This window comes from Pristiophorus japonicus, unplaced genomic scaffold (genome assembly GCF_044704955.1).
Source record: "Pristiophorus japonicus isolate sPriJap1 unplaced genomic scaffold, sPriJap1.hap1 HAP1_SCAFFOLD_298, whole genome shotgun sequence".
NCBI lineage: Eukaryota > Metazoa > Chordata > Chondrichthyes > Pristiophoridae > Pristiophorus > Pristiophorus japonicus.
The window spans coordinates 187232-205748 of NW_027252757.1; positions in this window are offsets into that span (position 1 = coordinate 187232).

Consider the following 18517-nt stretch of genomic DNA (forward strand, 5'->3'; position numbering starts at 1 on the left):
TGCTAAGAGGCTGCAGGGTGACTTGGACAGGTTAGGTGGGCAAACTCATGGCAGATGCAGTATAATGTGGATAAATGTGAGCTAATCCACTTTGGTGGAAAAAACATGAAGGCAGAATATTATCTGAATGGTGGCAGATTAGGAAAGGGGAGGTGCAACGAGACCTGGGTATCATACTACATCAGTCATTGAAAGTTGGCATGCAGGTACAGCAGGTGGTGAAGAAGGCAAATGGTGTGTGGGCATTCATAGCTGGCGGATTTGAGTATAGGAGCAGGGAGGTCTTACTGCAGTTGTACAGGGCCTTAGTGAGGACTCACCTGGATTATTGTATTCAGTTTGGGTCTCTGAATCTGAGGAAGAACGTTCTTGCTATTGAGGGAGTGCAGCAAAGGTTCACCAGACTGATTCCCGGGATGGCAGGACTGACATATGGGAAAGACTGGATTGACTGGGCCTTAATTCGCTGGAGTTTAGAAGGATGAGAGGGGATCTCATAGAAACATATAAAATTCTGACGGGACTGGACAGGTTAGATGCAGGAAGAATGTTCCCGATGTCGGGGAAGTCCGGAACCAGGGGACCTTATCTAAGGATAAGGGGTAAGCCATTTAGGACTGAGATGAGGAGATACTTCTGCACTCAGAGTGTTGTTAACCTGTGGAATTCCCTACCGCAGTGAGTTGTTGATGCCAGTTCATTGGATATATTCAAGAGGGAGTATGATATGGCTCTTATGGCTGAAGGGATCAAGCGGTATGGAGAGAAAGCAGGAAAGAGGTACTGAGGGAATGATCAGCCATGATCTTATTGAATGGTGGTGCAGTCAGAACCAGGGGAAGTCATAATGCGGAACAAAGAAATGGCAGACCAATTGAACAAGTACTTTGGTTTGGTATTCACTGACAAGGACACAAACAACCTTCCGGATATAAAAGGGGAGGTGCAACGAGACCTGGGTGTCATGGTACATCAGTCATTGAAGGTTGGCATGCAGGTACAGCAGGCAGTTAAGAAAGCAAATGGCATGTTGGCCTTCAAAGCGAGGGGATGTGAGTACAGGGGCAGGGAGGTGTTACTACAGTTGTACAAGGCCTTGGTGAGGCCACACCTGGAGTATTGTGTACAGTTTTGGTCTCCTATCTTGACGAAGGACATGCTTGCTATTGACGGAGTGCAGCGAAGGTTCACCAGACTGATTCCCGGGACGGCAGGACTGACATATCAAGAAAGACTGGAACAACTGGGCTTGTATTCACTGAAGTTCAGAAGAATGAGAGGGGATCTCATAGAAATGTTTAACATTCTGATGGGTTTAGACAGGTTAGATGCAGGAAGAATGTTCCCAATGTTGGGGAAGTCCAGAACCAGGGGTCACAGTCTAAGGGTAAGGGGTAAGCCATTTAGGACCGAGATAAGGAGAAACTTCTTCACCAAGAGAGTGATGAACCTGTGGAATTCTCGACCACAGAAAGTTGTTGAGGCCAATTCACTAAATATATTTAAAAAGGAGTTAGGTGAAGTCCTGACTACTAGGGGGATCAAGGGGTATGGCGAGAAAGCAGGAATGGTGTACTGAAGTTGCATGTTCAGCCATGAACTCATTGAATGGCGGTGCAGGCTAGAAGGGCCGAATGGCCTACTCCTGCACCTATTTTCTATGTTTCTATGGGTCAGAGGGTCTCGTGAGAAGGAGGAAATCCTTATTAGTCGGGAAATTGTGTTGGGCAAAATGATAGGATTGAAGGCCGATAAATCCCCAGGGCCTGATGGACTGCATCCCAGAGTACTTAAGGGGGTGACCTTGGAAATAGCGGATGCATTGACAGTCATTTTCCAACGTTCCATAGACTGTGGATCAGTTCCTATGGAGTGGAGAATAGCTAATGTAACACCAGTTTTTAAAAAAGGAGGGAGATAAAAAACAGGTAATACCGGTCAGCCTGACATCGGTAGTGGGTAAAATGATGGAATCAATTATTAAGGATGTCATAGCAGCGCATTTGGAAAGAGGTGACATGATAGGTCCAATCAACATGGATTTGTGAAAGGGAAATCATGCTTGACAAATCTTCTGGAATTTTTTGAGGATGTTTCCAGTAGAGTGGACAGGGGAGAACCAGTTGAAGTGGTGTATTTGGACTTTGAGAAGGCTTTCGACAAGGTCCCACACAAGAGATTAAAGTGCAAAGTTAAAGCACATGGGATTGTGGGTAGTGTGCTGACGTGGATTGAGAACTGGTTGTCAGACAGGAAGCAAAGAGTAGGAGTAAATGGGTACGTTTCAGAATGGCAGGCAGTGAATAGTGGGGCACCACAAGGTTCTGTGCTGGTGCCCCAGCTGTTTACATTGTACATTAATGATTTAGACGAGGGGATTAAATGTAGTATCTCCAAATTTGCGGATGACACTAAGTTGGGTGGCAGTGTGAGCTGCGAGGAGGATGCTATGAGGCTGCAGAGTGACTTGGATAGGTTAGGTGAGTGGGTAAATGCATGGTAGATGAAGTATAATGTGGATAAATGTGAGGTTATCCATTTTGGTGGTAAAAACAGAGAGACAGACCATTATTTGAATGGTGACAGATTAGGAAAAGGGGAGGTGCAACGAGACCTGGGTATCATGGTACATCAGTCATTGAAGGTTGGCATGCAGGTACAGCAGGCGGTTAAGAAAGCAAATGGCATGTAGGCCTTCATAGCGAGGGGATTTGAGTACAGGGACAGGGAGGTGCTGCTACAATTGTACAGGGCCTTGGTGAGGCCACACCTGGAGTATTGTGTACAGTTTCGGTCTCCTCACTTGAGGAAGGACATTTTTGCTATTGAGTGAGTGCAGCGAACGTTCACCAGACTGATTCCTGGGATGGCGGGACTGACATGTTAAGAAAGACTGGATCAACTGGGCTTGTATTCACTGGAGTTCAGAAGAATGAGAGGGGATCTCAGAGAACTGTTTACAATTCTGACGGGTTTAGATAGGTTAGATGCAGGAAGAATGTTCCCAATGTTGGGGAAGTCCAGAACCAGGGGTCACAGTCTAAGGATAAGAAGTAAGCCATTTAGGACCGAGATGAGGAGAAACTTCTTCACCCAGAGAGTGGTGAACCTGTGGAATTCTCTACCACAGAAAGTTGTTGAGGGCAATTCACTAAAGATATTCAAAAATGAGTTCGATGGAGTCCTTACTACTCAGGGGATCAAGGGGTATGGCGTGAAAGCAGGAATGGGGTCCTGAAGTTGCATGTTCAGCCATGAACTAATTGAATGGCGGTGCAGGCTCGAAGGGCCGAATGGCCTACTCCTGCACCTATTTTCTATGTTTTCTATGTTTCTATGTAAGATTTGAAATCCGTTAGTTTCTGTATCAGTTAACCCGGTTTTGGAACCGAATGAATTTAACAAACTCATCCACACATTTTACACGTGATAGCTTGTGACATATCGTGATATTTGCAATTATTATTGCCACAAACTCCGTTCCCTAGTCACTGATTCCATCCCTCTCCCCAACTTCTGTCCGACGCTGAACCAGACTGTTCGCAACCTTGGTGTCATACTTAACTCTGACATAAGTTTTTGACCACATATCCACAGCATCACTAAGATTGCCTATTTCCACCTCTGTAACATCGCCCGTCTCTGCTCTTGCCTCAGCTCATCCACTGCTGAAGCCCTCATCCATGCCTTTGTTACTTCTGGTCTCGACAATTCCAACGCACTCCTCCCACATTCTACCCTGTATAAACTAAAGTTGATCCAAAACTCGGCTGCCCGTGAGCTATCTCACACCAAGTCCTGCTCACCTATCACCCTTCTGCTCGCTGACCTACACTGGCTTTTGTTAAGCAATGCCTTCAGTTCAAAATTCTAATACTTATTTTCAAATTCCTCCATGACCTCGCCCCTCCCTAGCTCTGTAAACTCCTCCAGCCCCACACCTGCTCCCGCCACCCTCCACACCCTGACCAAAAAGATATCTGCCTTCCTGAGCATTCCTGATTATAATTGTTCAACCACTGGTGGCTTTGTTGGCTGTGCCTTCTGTTGCCCAGGCCCTAAGTTCTGGAATGCCAAGCTTGAACCTTCCTGTCTAACCGGTGCTGTACCTACAGTTTTAGATGTAATCGTGTGTAGCAAGCTTTTCTCTGTATCTAGTGGACATAGTCTCAGAAAAAGTGACCGCCCATTTAAAAATGAGGTGTGGAGGAATTTCTTCTCTCAGAGGGTTGTAAATCTGTGAATTTTCTGCCCCAGAGAGCTGTGGAGGCTGGGTCATTGAATATATTTAAGGCGGAGATGGACAGATTTTTGAGCGATAAGTGAGTAAAGGGTTCTGGGGAGTAAGCAGGAAAGTGGAATTGACTCTATGATCAGACCAGTCATGATCTTATTGAATGGGGAGCAGGATCAGGGTCATAGAAACATAGAAAATAGGTGCAGGAGCAGGCCATCCGGCCCTTCTAGCCTGCACCGCCATTCAATTAGTTCATGGCTGAACATGCAACTTCAGTACCCCATTCCTGCTTTCTCACCATACCCCTTGATCCCCCTATTGTAAGGACTACATGTAATTCCTTTTTGAATATATTTAGTGAATTGGCCTCAACAACTTTCTGTGGTCGAGAATTCCACAGGTTCACCACTCTCTGGGTGAAGATGTGTCTCCTCATCTCGGTCCTAAATGGCTTACCCCTTATCCTTAGACTGTGACCCCTGGTTCTGGACTTCCCCAACATTGGGAACATTCTTCCTGCATCTAACCTGTCTAAACCATCAGAATTTTAAACATTTCTATGAGATCCCCTCTCATTCTTCTGAACTCCAGTGAATACAAGCCCAGTTGATCCAGTCTTTTTGATAGGTCAGTCCCGCCATCCCGGGAATCAGTCTGGTGAACCTTCGCTGCACTCCCTCAATAGCAAGAATGTCCTTCCTCAGGTTATGAGACCGAAACTGTACACAATACTCCAGGTGTGGCCTCACCAATGCCCTGTACAACTGTAGAAACACCTCCCTGTCCCTGTACTGAAATCCCCTCGCTATGAAGGCCAACATGACATTTGCTTTCTTAACCGCCTGCTGTACCTGCATGCCAACCTTCAATGACTGATGTACCATGACACCCAGGTCTCGTTGCACCTCCCCTTTTCCTAATCTGTCACCATTCAGATAATAGTCTGTCTCTCTGTTTTTACCACCAAAGTGGATAACCTCACATTTATCCACATTACACTTCATCTGCCATGCATTTGCCCACTCACCTAACCTATCCAAGTCGCTCTGCAGCCTCATAGCATCCTCCTCACAGCTCACACTGCCACCTAACATAGTGTCATCCGCAAATTTGGAGATACTACATTTAATCCCCTCATCTAAATCATTAATGTACAGTGTAAACAACTGGGGCACCAGCACAGAACCTTGCGGTACCCCACTAGTCACCGTCTGCCATTCTGAAAAGTACCCATTTACTCCTACTCTTTGCTTCCTGTCTGACAACCAGTTCTCAATACATGTCAGCACACTACCCCCAATCCCATGTGCTTTAACTTTGCACATTAATCTCTTGTGTGGGACCTTGTCGAAAGCCTTCTGAAAGTCCAAATATACCACATCAACTGGTTCTCCCTTGTCGACTCTACTGGGAACATCCTTAAAAAATTCTAGAAGATTTGTCAAGCATGATTTCCCTTTCACAAATCCATGCTGACTTGGACCTATCATGTCACCTCTTTCCAAATGCGCTGCTATGACATCCTTAATAATTGATTCCATCATCTTACCCACCACCGATGTCAGGCTGACCGGTCTATAATTCCCTGTTTTCTCTCTCCCTCCTTTTTTAAAAAGTGGGGTTACATTGGCAACCCTCCACTCGATAGGAACTGATCCAGAGTCAATGGAATGTTGGAAAATGACTGTCAATGCATCCGCTATTTCCAAGGCCACCTCCTTAAGTACTCTGGGATGCAGTCCATCAGGCCCTGGGGATTTATCGGCCTTCAATCCCATCAATTTCCCCAACACAATTTCCCGACTAATAAGGATTTCTCTCAGTTCCTCTTCCTTACTAGACCCTCTGACCCCTCTTATATCCGGAAGGTTGTTAGTGTCTTCCTTAGTGAATACCGAACCAAAGTACTTGTTCAATTGGTCTGCCATTTCTTTGTTCCCCGTTATGACTTCCCCTGATTCTGACTGTAGGGGACCTACATTTGTCTTTACTAACCTTTTTCTCTTTACATATCTATAGAAACTTTTGCAATCTGTCTTAATGTTCCCTGCAAGCTTCTTCTCGTACTCCATTTTCCCTGCCCTAATCAAACCCTTTGTCCTCCTCTGCTGAGTTCAAAATTTCTCCCAGTCTCCGGGTTCACTGCTATTTCTGGCCAATTTGAATGCCACTTCCTTGGCTTTAATACTATCCCTGATTTCCCTTGATAGCCACGGTAAAGCCACCTTCCCTTTTTTATTTTTACGCCAGACAGGAATGTACAATTGTTGTAGTTCATCCATGCAGTCTCTAAATGTCTGCCATTGCCCATCCACAGTCAACCCCTTAAGTATCATTCGCCGATCAATCCTAGCCAATTCACGCCTCATACCTTCAAAGTTACCCTTCTTTAAGTTCTGGACCATGGTCTCTGAATTAACTGTTTCATTCTCCATCCTAATGCAGAATTCCACCATATTATGGTCACTCTTCCCCAAGGGGCCTCGCACAACGAGATTGCTAATTAATCCTCTCTCATTACACAACACCCAGTCTAAGATGGCCTCCCCCCTAGTTGGTTCCTCGACATATTGATCTAGAAAACCATCCCTTATGCACTCCAGGAAATCCTCCTCCACCGTATTGCTTCCAGTTTAGTTAGCCCAATCTACGTGCATATTAAAGTCACCCATTATAACTGCTGCACCCTTATTGCATGCACCCCTAATTTCCTGTTTGATGCCCTCCCCAACATCACTACTACTGTTTCGATGTCTGTACGCAACTCCCACTAACGTTTTTTGCCCTTTGGTGTTCTGCAGCTCTACCCATATAGATTCCACATCATCCAAGCTAATGTCCATTCCAACTATTGCATTAATCTCCTCTTTAACCAGCAATGCTACCCCACCTCCTTTTCCTTTTATTCTATCCTTCCTGAATTTTGAATACCCCTGGATGTTGAGTTCCCAGCCCTGATCATCCTGGAGCCACGTCTCCGTAATCCCAATCACATCATATTTGTTAACATCTATTTGCACAGTTAATTCATCCACCTTATTACGGATACTCCTTGCATTAAGACACAAAGCCTTCAGGCTTGTTTTTTTTAACTCCCTTTGTCCTTTTAGAATTTTGCTGTACAGTGGCCCTTTTTGTTTTTTGTCTTGGGTTTCTCTGCCCTCCACTTTTCCTCATCTCCTTTCTGTCTTTTGCTTTTGTCTCCTTTTTGTTTCCCTCTGTCTCCCTGCATTGGTTCCCATCCCCCTGTCATATTAGTTTAACTCCTCCCCAACAGCACTAGCAAACACTCCCCCCAGGACATTGGTTCCGGTCCTGCCCAGGTGCAGACCGTCCGGTTTGTACTGGTCCCACCTCCCCCAGAACCGGTTCCAATGCCCCAGGAATTTGAATCCCTCCCTGCTGCACCACTGCTCAAGCCACGTATTCATCTGCGCTATCCTGCGATTCCTATTCTGACTAGCACGTGGCACTGGTAGCAATCCCGAGATTACTACTTTTGAGGTCCTACTTTTTAATTTAGCTCCTAGCTCCTTAAATTCGTTTCGTAGGACCTCATCCCTTTTTTTTACCTATGTCGTTGGTACCAATGTGCACCACGACAACTGGCTGTTCTCCCTCCCTTTTTAGAATGTCCTGCACCCGCTCAGAGACATGCTTGACCCTTGCACCAGGGAGGCAACATACCATCCTGGAGTCTCGGTTGCGGCCGCAGAAACGCCTATCTATTCCCCTTCCAATTGAATCCGGGTGGCCCATTCCCGCTCCTATTTCTCATGGTCTCCACCCACCGAGTCTGTTTTTTTTCCTTGTCTCTAGTGCCCACTGATCATTATCCCACCACTCACACCCTATCCTGACTAATGTTGTTCTAACTCCTTCCAGTACCATCTGAATTCGGCCCATTCTCCCTTTTGTCTCTCTAATCTCTCCTGCCTTCCCCCCTATCACAGACCTTCCCTGTTGTCCTTTCTCCCCCTCCCCCTTTCAGTGCTCCTTCAGGATCTGTTCTTTCCCAGCACTCTCCAGTTGTGACGGAGGGCCGCGGCCCCGCCCCCTCTGACGCTGCCCACAGATGCTGCCTGAGCCGTGGACACTTCCAGCATCTTCTGTTTGTGTCGCCAGAGACACTTTCCCTTCAGCACCGCGCGCCCTGGATTGTTCGCCGATTGATTGATTGGTGCCGCGGCCCCTCCTCCCCGCCGCTGAGTGGCGCGGAGCAGCGCGCGCTGGGTGGGCTGGTGCCCCGCGCCGCCTCGCCATTGGCTGGGGCTGAGTGCTGCGCGCGCGGGCGGTTGGCGGTTTGTTGGCGGGCTCCGCTCGCGGCATTTGAGCTCAGGGGCCCGGGTGAGGCGGGGCGGAGTTGTGCGCAGGCGCGAGGCCAGCCGATTGGCCGCGGACGGACGGACGATGTTTCACCACCGCCGCCGTCGCGGAGGATGGAGCAGCGGCCCGAGCAGCGCGCCCGGTCTCCCTGCGGACTCACATACTCACGGACACGCGCGGGCAGCGAGATTTGGCCGCCGAGTCTGCGGGGCACCTTCGGGCAGGGACGGGCTTTGCTTACTGTCGGGGATTGCGGGGAGTTCGGCCGCCATCTCTGGGCAGCACGGAACCGCAGGGAGCAGGGTAGCGACAGGGGCGGGGCTTCCTGGACGTCACAATGTTGCCATTGTCCCTCTGCAGGGCAGGGTGCATGCGCGGCAGTCATCTTACTTCAGGGAGGCCATCAGGTGCAGGATGGGGACCAGTGACATGAGAACATCAGATATAGGAGATGAGTCGGCATTTGGTCCCTCGAGCCTGCCGCCATTCAATAAGATAATGGCTGCAGCATCTGCGGTGGTTCTCCTTGGAGCAGTGAAGGTGCAGGGCAGGTTTAACAGAGGTGCTCACAATCAGGAAGCTTTAGATTGAGTCAAGGAACAGAGTGGTTCTGCTCACACAATCAGAGAATGGTTATAGCACGGAAAGCCATTAGGCCCGTCGAGACCTTGCCGGCTCCCAGTGAGTCCCACTAGCCTGCCTTTTCTCCCCGGCCCTGCAAATGTTTTCTTTGAGATACTTATCCAATTCTCTTTCGAAAGCTGTTTGTGAGTCTGCCTCCATTACCCTTTCAGGCCGTGCATTCCGGATCCTAACCACTTGCTGCATAAAAAAGATTTTTCTTACGTCGCCTTTCATTCTTCTGCCAATTCGCTTATGTACCAGCAGGTTGGATGAACGAGTGAATCCCTTCCCACACACTGGGCAGTTGAACGGCCTCTCTCCATTGTGACGGCATCGATGAGTTTCCAGCGCAGAGGGGCAATTGAATCCCTTCCCACAATCCCCACATTTAGACGGTTTCTCCGTGGTATGGGTGTCCTTGTGTCTCTCCATGTTGGATGATCAATTGCAGCCTGGTCCACACACACAACGTGTATGGTTTCTCCCTGCTGTGAATGGTGTGATGTTTTTTCAGGCTGTGCAACTGGTTAAAGCTCTTTTCACAGGCAGTGCACTGGAACACTCTCACTCGTGTGTGTGTGTGTCTCATTCATCACACCTGCTGGTACACGAGCGAATTTACACTCAGGATAAGCTATTCAACTGTCCTGTGTGTAGTTTTTTTGTGTGCCTTACCCGCAGTCTACCAAAGAGTGCACCATTGGAGCAGACTGGGGAGCAGAAAGAGAAGCATGGCAGCCTAGCCCAGCAGACTGAGCCGGCCTGCAAGCACCATCGGAGCAGGCCAGCGAGCGGACGCAGCAGTGTGGCAGCCTAAACCAGCAGTCTGAGCGGCCCCCAGCCTGCGACCACCATTGAAACAGGCCAGGGAGCGGAAGGATCAGCGTGGTAGCCTGGCCCAGCAGGCTGAATGGCCCCCGGCCTGCGAGCACCATTGGAGCAGGCCAGAGAGCGAAAGGAGCACTGTGATGGCATACCACTCCAGGGAGCAGCACGTGCTGCAGCAGGAGAGCAACGGCAATGAAAAGGGACGTCGCCATGGTCCAGGTCAGTGATTGGAGCATGGGCATGTACAGCAGGAGCGGTGAGGTTGGAGCGAAGGAGCAGCGAGAGATTGTAGAGGGACGTGATCGGGGCCCAGGAGAGGCACGAGTTCGGGGCCTAGAAGAGGCGAGGGCCCAGGTGCAGCACAGGCCAGCCCACACTATGATTTGTGTGCGCACTAGGTCCGTGCAGCAGAGCTGGTCTCCAGTCATCTTGGTTAATCCTTGCAACTAGACCAAGACCTCTGTCAAGCTCGAGTGCTGGCTGGCATGCAACGGTCACCACACGTTAAAAATTCCACGCTCAGGCATCTTCCACCCTTCATGATTTAGTTCGGACCTGAGATTTTAGGTCCTTCATTGAAACACCTGTGAACTTTTTAACGTGAAGCAAATCATCCTCGATTCGAGGGACTGCCTATGATGATGATCTTCTGCCAATCACCATAAATCTGTCTCCTCTGGTTCTCAACCCTTTAGTGGGAACAGTATCTTTCTATCTGATCTGTCTGGATCTTTCATGATTTTGAACACCTATCAATTCTGCTCTCAACCTTCTCTGCTCAAAGGGGAACAACCCCAGCTTCTCCAGTCTATCCACGTAACTGAAGTCCCTCATCTCGTGAATCATTCTTGTAAATCTTTTCTGCACCCTCTCGAAGGCCATCACATCCTAATGTGCAGTGCCCAGAATTGGACACAATGCTCCAGTTGAGGCTGAACCAGTTTTACAAAGGTTCATCATAACCTCCTTGCTTTTGTACGCCATGCCTCTATGATGCCCAGGATACTGTAAGCTTTTTTAACTGCTTTCTCAACCTGTCCTGCCACCTTCAGTGATTTGTGCACGTAAACCCGCAGTTCTCACTGTTCATGCAGCCCCTTTAGGATTGTACCCTTTACTTTATCTTGCCTCTCCTCATTCATTTATTCATGCTTCTCTAATTTTATTTCTTAGCTCAGATTCACGGCCTCAATTTATTACTTGCTCTGAGCCCCTCAACTTAATCTGGCAGCATAATGTTGGCGAGTGGTGATTGATTGCCCTGGGAACCAACAGGAAGAGAGCTCAGAGATCGGTGGTGTTATGCTCATAATAAAGTAATGCAACTGAGCACTGTAGACAATGAGTTATTGTGACATTAGCTCCTTTATTCAGACTCCAGCGTGGGAGGCCTGCTTATATACAATGCTCCCAAGGGATGCTGGGATCCAACAGGTAAGCCCTCTGATGGCAGTATTATGCAGGTTGCCTGAGGTTGCAAACATGATATCACTCCCTCCCAAAGGCAATAGTACTCTTATTTACAGGGTGAGACGATTTGGGACTTTTCACTCCCTTCTCGATCGTCTCGGTACAAATGCGAGTGTGTGTGAGTTGGTTGGTTCTTCACTGGGCTGCTGGACAGCTGGCCTTTCCGGGCAGCTGGGGATGGTGAGTTCAGTTTCGTGGTCAACCGTGATGTCGGTTGTCACTTGTGTGTATGTTGGAGGGTCGAAGTTGGTGGTGTCCTCATCAGGTTGCTCGTGGCTGTTTGTGAATCGCAGTTTGGTTTGGTCCAAATGCTTTCTGCACATTAGTCCATTGGCAAGTTTGACCTGAAACACCCTACTCCTTTCTTTGGCTATGACCGTGCCAATAAACCATTTGGGACCATGTCCATAATTGAGTACAAATACAGGGTCATTGATTTTAATATCGCGTGACACATTTGCACGATCATGGTACATGCTTTGTTGATGCCACCTATCCTCGATGTGATCATGGAGATCAGGGTGGACAAGAGAGAGCCTTGTTTTGAGCGCCCTTTTCATGAGCAGCTTGGCTGGGGGAACCCCGGTGAACGAGTGGGGTCTGGTGTGGTAGCTGAGCAGGACTCGGGACAGGCGGGTCTGCAGGGAGCCTTCCGACATGCATTTCAAGCTTTGCTTGATGGTCTGGATTGCCCGTTCTGCCTGACCGTTGGTTGTGGGCTTGAACGGGACAGATCTGATGTGCTTGATCCCATTGTGGGTCATGAATTCCTTGAATTCAGCACTGGTGAAGTACGGCCCATTGTCATTGACAAAGAAATCGGGCAGGCCGTGCATGGCAAACATGACTTTTAGGCTTTCGATGGACGTGCTTACAGACGTTATTACACATTCAATCCATTTTGAATAAGCTTCCACAACAACCAAAAACATTTTGCCTCGGATCGGGCCCGCAAATTCAACGTGGATCCTCGGCCATGGTTTGGAGGGCCATGACCACAAATTTAGCGGTGCCTCTCTGGGTGCATTGCTCAGTTGAGAGCAACTGTTGCATTGGTGCACGCACGACTCTAAGTCTGCGTCGATGCCAGGCCACCACACATGGGCTCTGGCTATAGCTTTCTTCATTACTATGCCTGGGTGGGTATTGTGTAGGTCGCGTATGAACATTTCCCTGCCTTTCTTCGGCAAAGCCACGCGATTACCTCAAAAAAGACAGTCCGCCTGTATGGACATTTCGTCTTTGCACCGCTGGAACGACGTGATCTCTTCATGTATCTCCGCTGGGACGTTGGACCAGCTCCCATGGAGGACACAGTTTTTTTTACAAGGGACAGTAAAGGATCCTGGCTAGTCCAGGTCCTGATCTGGCAGGCCATAACGGGTGACTTTTCATTTTCGAATGCATTCATCACCAAGAGCAGGTCTGCAGGCTGTGACATTTCCACCCCGATGGCGGGCAATGGTAGCTGACTTAGAGCATCAGCACAGTTCTCTGTGCCTGGTCTGTGGCGGATTACATAATTGTATGCAGCCAGCATAAGCGTCCATCTTTGGATGCGGGCAGAGGCATTGATATTAATCCCTTTGCTCTCTGAGAATAGTGATATGAGTGGCTCATGGTTAGTTTCTAGCTCAAACGTGTGACCAAACAGATACTGGTGCATTTTTTCACCCAGTAAGTGCATGCCAGAGCTTCTTTTTCAATCATGCTATAGGCCCTTTCGGCCTTGGACAAACACCTGGAAGCATAGGCGACCGGTTGCAATGTTCCCGATTCATTAGCTTGTTGTATCACACACCCGACCCCGTATGAAGGCGCATCGCAAGCTAGCACTAAACATTTACATGGGTTATACAGAACAAGCAGTTTGTTAGAACATAACAGATTTCTGGCTTTCTCAAAAGCAGCCTATTTTGATTTCCCCCATAGCCAGTCATCTCCCTTGCATAGCAGCATATGTAGGGGTTCTAGCAAGGTGCTTAACCCAGGTAGGAAATTACCAAACTAGTTGAGGAGCCTCTGGAACGACCGCAGCTCCATCATGTTCTGTGGTCTCGGCACGTTCTTGATGGTCTCTGTCTTGGCGTTGGTGGGTCTGATGCCATCTGCAGCAATTCTTTTCCCTAAGATCTCGACCTCTGGTGCCAGGAAAATACACTTCGAGCATTTCAACCTGAGTCCCATGCGATCTAGCTGACTTAGAACCTCTTCCAGGTTCTTCAGGTGTTCGATGGTGTCCCAACCTGTGACCAGTATGTCATCTTGGAAAACTATGGTGCGTGGAACTTAGCAGACTCTCCACGTTCCTTTGGAAAATTGCCGCGGCTGATAGAATCCCAAACGGACACCTATTGTAGATGAACAGACCTTTGTGCGTACTGATGCAGGTGAGGCCTTTCGAAGATTCCTCCAGCTCCTGCGTCATGTGGGCCGAGGTCAGATCCAACTTGGTGAATGACTTTCCTCCAGCCAGAGTCGCAAATCGGTCGTCTGCCTTGGGTAGCGGGTACTGGAACTGTAGCAAAAAACGGTTCATCGTTCCTTTTTCGTCCCCACAAATTCTGACCATCCATCGTCTTTGAGAACCGGAACAATAGGACCGGCCCACTCGTTGAACTACACTGACGCGATGATGCCTTCTTGCTGCAGCCTGTCCAGCTCAATTTCCACTTTCTCTCGCATCATATATGGTAACAGCCATGCCTTGTGATGGATGGGTTGTGTACCGGGAACCAAGTGGATTTGTACCTTTGACTCCGAGCAACTTCCGATGCCTGGCTCAAACAATGACGGGAACTTGCTCAGAACCTGGGCACATGAAGCATCGTCAATGGACGGGAGTGCTCGGATGCCATCCCAGTTCCAGCGGATTTTTCTTAGCCAGCTTCTGCCAAACAGTTTGGGGGTATCTCCTGGTACAATCCATCGTGGGAGTTCGTGCACTGCTCCATCATAGGAGACTTTTACTGCTGCGCTGTTAATTACAGGGATCAGCTCTTTTGTGTAAGTTCTTAGCTTGGTATGAATGGAGCTAAGCTTGGGCCTGTATGCCTTGTTGCACCACAGCCTGTCAAAGGCCTTTTTGCTCATGATAGACTGACTCGCACCCATGTCCAGTTCCATGGATACTGGAATTCCATCCAGTTCAACTTTTAGCATGATCGGTGGGCATTTCGTGGTGAAGGTCTGTACCCCATACACTTCTGCCTCCTCGGTTCGAGTCTCTAGTTCAGCCTGATCCGCCATGGATCTGTTCTCCTCTAAAACGTGGTGGTTTGCAGAGTTTGCAGCTCGTCTGCTCATTCGCTGCAGGTGTCTCATTGTTCCACAGCCTTTGCACAGATAGTGTTTGAAGCGGCATTGCTGAGCTTGATGATCACTTCCGCAGCTCCAACAAGGACTTGCTTCTACGCCGAAAAGGGTTGAGTTCACAGGTTTTTCAATGAAGAACCTAATATTCCGGATCCCGAACTACATGTTGAAGGGTGGAAAATGCCTGTCCGTGGATTTTTTTAACTTGTGCTGACCGTTGCACACCAGCCACCCCTACTCTCCAACTCCTCACCCCAATCCCTCCTTCACTCCTACTCTCCATCCAGCCTCAATCCAACGCCTCCCTCACCCCTACTCTCCAACTCCTCACCCCAATCCCTCCTTCACTCCTACTCTCCAACCAGCCTCAATCCAACGACTCCATCACCCCTACTCTCCAACTCCTCACCCCAATCCCTCCTTCACTCCTACTCTCCAAACAGCCTCAATCCAACCCCTCCCTCACCCCTACTCTCCAACTCTTCACCCCAATCCCTCCTTCACCCAACTCCCCAACTCCTCAACCCAATCCCTCCTTCAACCCCTCACCCCAAATCCTCACCCCAATCCCTCCTTCACCCCCTCACCCCAAACCCCTCACCCCAATCCCTCCTTCAGTCCTACTCTCCAACCAGCCTCAATCCAACCCCTCCCTCACCCCTACTCTCCAACTCCTCACCCCAATCCCTCCTTCACTCCTACTCTCCAACCAGCCTCAATCCAACGCCTCCCTCACCCCTACTCTCCAACTCCTCACCTCAATCCCTCCTTCACTCCTACTCTCCAACCAGCCTCAATCCAACGCCTCCCTCACCCCTACTCTCCAACTCTTCACCCCAAACCCTCCTTCACCCAACTCCCCAACTCCTCACCCTAATCCCTCCTTCACCCCCTCACCCCAACACCCCTCACCCCAATCCCTCCTTCACTCCTACTCTCCAACCAGCCTCAATCCAACGCCTCCCTCACCCCTACTCTCCAATTCCTCACCCCAATCCCTCCTTCACTCCTACTCTCCAACCAGCCTCAATCCAACCCCTCCCTCACTCCTACTCTCCAAATCTTCACCCCAAACCCTCCTTCACCCAACTCCCCAACTCCTGACCCCAATCCCTCCTTCACCCCCTCACCCCAACCCTCCTCACCCCAATCCCTCCTTCACTCCTACTCTCCAACCAGCCTCAATCCAACCCCTCCCTCACCCCTACTCTCCAACTCCTCACCCAATCCCTCCTTCACCCTACTCCCCAACTCCTCACCCCAATCCCTCCTTCACCCCGACTCCCCAACTCCTCACCCCAATCCCTCCTTCACCCCTACTCTGCAACTCCTCACCCCAATCCCTCCTTCACCCCTACTCTGCAACTCCTCACCCCAATCCCTCCTTCACCCAACTCCTCATCCCAATCACTCCTTCACCCCTACTCTCCAACTCTTCACCCCAATCCCTCCTTCACCCCTACTCTCCAACCAGCCTCAATCTAACCCCTCCCTCACCCCTACTCTCCAACTCTTCACCCCAATCCCTCCTTCACTCCTACTCTCCAACCAGCCTCAATCCAACCCCTCCCTCACCCTACTCTCCAACTCCTCACCCCAATCCCTCCTTCACCCCTACTCCCCAACTCCTCACCCAATCCCTCCTTCACCCCTACTCTGCAACTCCTCACCCCAATCCCTCCTTCACCCCGACTCCCCAACTCATCGCCCCAATCCCTCCTTCACCCCTACTCTGCAACTCCTCACTCCAATCCCTCCTTCACCCCTGCTCTGAAACTCCTCACCCCAATCCCTCCTTCATCCCTACTCTCCAACCCCCCCTCACCCCAATCCCTCCTTCACTCAACTCCCCAACTCCACATCCCAATCCCTCCTTCACCCCTACTCTCCAACCCCCCCTCACCCCAATCCCTCCTTCACCCAACTCCCCAACTCCACATCCCAATCCCTCCTTCACCCCTACTCTCCAACCCCTCTCACCCCAACCCCTCCCTCACCCCTACTCTCCAACTCCTCACCCCAACCCCTCCTTCACCCCTACTCTCCAACCACCCTCACCCCAACCCGTCCTTCACCCCTACTCTTCAAGCCCCCTCACCCCAACCCCTCCCTCACTCCTACTCTCCAACCCCCCTCAATCCAACCCCTCCTTCACCCCTACTCTCCAACTCCTCAATCCAACCCCTCCTTCACCCCTACTCTCTAATCACCCTCACCCCAACCCCTCCTTCACCCCTACTCCCCAACCCCTCCTTCACCCCTACTCCCCAACCCCTCCTTCACCCTAACCCCTCCTACTCTCCAACTCCTCAACCGAACCCCTCATTCACCCCTACTCCCCAACCCCTCCTTCACCCCTACTCTCCAAGTCCTCACCCCCAACTCCTCTTTCACCCCAACGTCAGTTTTATCATCACATTAATGACCACACTGGAGGTAAATCTCAGGAGCTTGTGTGTGATGGTGAGGTGATCACTGGACAATAAAGCTCAGAGACTGGTGGGGGGCTACTCATTATCCTCGGTGTGATTTAATCCCCTTTCCCACTGAATGCTGCGGACAGACATGGTCACCTTGGTAACAGAATGGTCAGTGTGACATCACTTTCTAAACAAGAGCACACAAGACAATGGGCTATCAATAACTGGTAAAGGTATTAAACACTCTGCAATTACATTGTTATAAAATGGAAATAAAATGCTGGAAAAAATAGGTGAAGATAATAATTTATCTCTATGGAATTGACTAGCAAACATTAAGAATGGTGTGTTTTGTTTACACATATAGCAAAGACTCTGTGCTCTTTTCAGTTTTTCTGCTAAACCCCGCAAAAAATACATTGTGGACTTTGGGACCCTGCGGCAGCCCATCCAGCGTGCTTGCTGGGTCAGGATCTAAAGAGACCGGGCACTGTTCCTCCTCCCACTGCCGGGGGAGTAGAAACATAGAAAATAGGTGTAGCGGTAGGCCATTCGGCCCTTCGAGCCTGCACCAGCATTCAATAAGATCATGGCTGATCATTCACCTCAGTACCCCTTTCCTGCTTTCTCTCCATACCCCTTGATCCCTTTTCCCATAAGGGCCATATCTAACTCCCTCTTGAATATATCCAATGAACTGGCATCAACAACTCTCTGCGGCAGAGAATTTCACAGGTTAACAACTCTCTGAGTGAAGAAGTTTCTCCTCATCTCAGTCCTAAATGGCTTACCCGTTATCCTTACACTATGTCCCCTGGTTCTGGACTTCTCCAACATCAGGAACATTCTTCCTGCATCTAACCTGTCCAATCCAGTCAGAATTTTATAAATTTCTATGAGATTTCCTCTCGTCCTTCTAAACTCCAGTGAATACACGCCCAGTTGATCCAGTCTCTTCTCATATGTCAGTTCGCAAATCAGTCTGGTGAACCTTCGCTGCACTCCCTCAATAGCAAGAACGTCCTTCCTCAGATTAGGAGACCAAAACTGAACACAATATTGCAAGTGAGGCCTCACTAAGGCCCTGTACAAATGGGGCAGATATTTAAAGGGATAGGGACTCCCCTTTCTCTGCCTATTTATAGTTAAAGGGACGTCCAGTTTATCTTGGGATGTTGGGGGACTTCACTAACAGAGCTCCCATTAACAGTCGCTCCCTTCTGTATTGTGCAGTGATTGTAAAGCTGTCTATTTCAGTGACTTGAGCCTTACTAAAATATCTCACTTTCTGGAGATA